Below are 2,516 nucleotides of genomic sequence, written 5' to 3'. Positions count from 1 at the left end.
AAAAGATAGGAATGCATTAGCATTCAAGAGGGAAGATTTCTTTAAAACTTGGTTATGTACGGGGGCACCTGGGTGGCTCAGTGGATTAAAGCCTCTGCCTTCGGCTCAGGTCATGGTCCCAGCGTCCTGGGATCGAGCCCCGCATCGGGCTCTCTGCTCTGCAGGGAGCCTGCTTCCTCCTCTCTCTCTGCCTGCCTCTCTGCCTGATTGTGATCTCTGTCTGTCAAATAAATAAAATCTTAAAAAAAAAAAAAAACTTGGTTATGTGCATTCACAATTGCTAGTCTAGTTTCGAATCCGTGCTTTATCCAGATTTATTCATAGGTCAGAATTTAATGGGAAGAAAAATACTGAAAACAAAAACAAGTATGAGATGAAGCCAACTTACATTGCCTCCTCACAGCAAATGACTGCAAAAGTTACAAAATAATTACAATTACGTTTGGAATAGAATGTGTCTTTTGAATCCCCAATCCCCTAAAACTCCTGTTAGTGTATTTTGTTCAAGCATCACTTTTTCCAGAAAGAAACCAAACAAACTCACCTGATCTCCAGGTGATGCCACTTCAGGGTTGAGAGGACCAGGATCACCCGGATTATAATTCTGCCCCTCACACAAAACTGAGTATCCTGAAGGCAGTGATTACATTGGAAATTAATCCCTGGCATGCATATTAATGAAGCTACAATCTGCCTACCTCAGGTGACCTGCTGTAGGAAACTTTTCCCATGTTTAAGAAATAATCCTCAAATGCTAAGGCTACTTTATGAGTAAGTGTAGTGGCAGTTTTTATACAAAAACCAAACTATAGTAAAAATCTTATTTATGAGAAAAAATGAATCAGACTTATAATTTAATATTTTTGGCAAAGACTTTTGAACCTTATTTTAATTCAACTCACTTTATTTCCTTGCTGATTTAGTGGTAGTATTCAAAAAAAGAATTCTTTCTCAATGACTAAATCCTATAGTGGCTCAGGGTGACAGTTTAGAATCATGAACAAGAGCACTGGGCTGAATGTGTATGGACTCACGGAAGTTGGTTTCCTTCCTATGTTTCTGATAGCTTATTATAGATTCTTAGCCCTAAATGGAAATGCAGGTCTGGATATAATTGTAGGCTACAGATAGAATTGGTTGGTCAATCTCATGCTTCTAATGGCCTCTCACACACAAAAAAACTTTTAAACATAAACTGTGATAAAGAACCATGATAATGGGGAAAAAAAATTAAAGAGCTTTCCATGGTAATCAAGATGGTGTGATGTTGATTTGAGAACACACACACAGATTAATGGAATAAAGTCCAGAAATAGACCTGTACATATAAGGTCAATCAATTTCAACAAAAGTGCCACAGAAATTCAATGAGGAATGCAAAATCTTTTCAACAAATGGAGAATAATTTCCATTAAAAAACCCTGACTTTACACAATATACAAAAATTAATTCAAAGTGCATCTAATACCTGAGAGCTAACTCTAAAACTTCTACAAGAAAACAGAGGAGAAAATCCCTGTGCTTTTGAACTAGGCAAAGATTTCTTAGATAAAACACAAAAGCACAAGACATTAAAGAAAAAAAATTGATAAGTTAAAAGATTACACTAAAAAGACACTAAGAAAATAAAGAGACAAGCCATAGACCGGGGAAAAATATTTGCAAGACTCATCCAATAAAGAATCCATATTCAAATAAACACCGAACTCTTTCCCTCAACAGGAAAACATCAGTAAGTAAAGAAAATGTGGGCAAAAATCTGAATAGACACTTCACTAAAGAGGATACCAGAATGGCAAATAAGCGCAGGAAAAGATGTCTCCATCGTTAGTCGTTAGGGAAAACTCCATCAAGACCGCAGTGAGATATGACAGCACAGCGACCAGAATCCTACAATGAAGGCGGCAGACGGCGCTGGGTGCTGGTGAACGTGCACGGCAAACTGCACACGTTGCAGGTGAGCATGCTCAATGGTGCAGCCACGACGGAAAAGCCTGGAAGTTTCTCAGAAAGTTAAACATATCCCCACCCTACACCCCAGGAATCCCCATTCCTAGGTATTTACCCAAGAGAAACGAAAACATCTCTTAAAAAAAATGTTAATGTTCATAGCAGCTTTATTTGTAATTGTCAAAAAACAAATATTGGTGAATGAGTAAAGAAACCTGGTACATCCATAAAACAATACTACTACTTAGTGATAAACAGGAATCAACCACCTATGACATGACACGTGGATAAATCTCTAAAGCATTCTGCTAAATTTCAAAAAAAGAAGGCTATTCACTCTTACATCCATTTATAGGACATTGCAGAAAAGGCAAAACTAGAAAGACAGAAATCTGCTAAGCAGTTGTGAGGGACTGGGGTTGGGGGAGAGGAGACTGTCCACATAGAGGGCAGAGGTCTTCCGGGGTGATGGAAATGTTCTTCTGCGGTAGTCATTATACGACTGGATGAATTTGCCAAAATTCACACTGTACTCTTAAAAAGATCAACTTCACTCAGTTTACTGG

The sequence above is a fragment of the Mustela erminea genome, chromosome 2, assembly GCF_009829155.1.
Source record: "Mustela erminea isolate mMusErm1 chromosome 2, mMusErm1.Pri, whole genome shotgun sequence".
NCBI classification, from domain to species: Eukaryota; Metazoa; Chordata; class Mammalia; order Carnivora; family Mustelidae; genus Mustela; species Mustela erminea.
The sequence above is the reverse complement of the archived record's forward strand: the minus strand, read 5'-3'. Positions refer to the sequence as shown.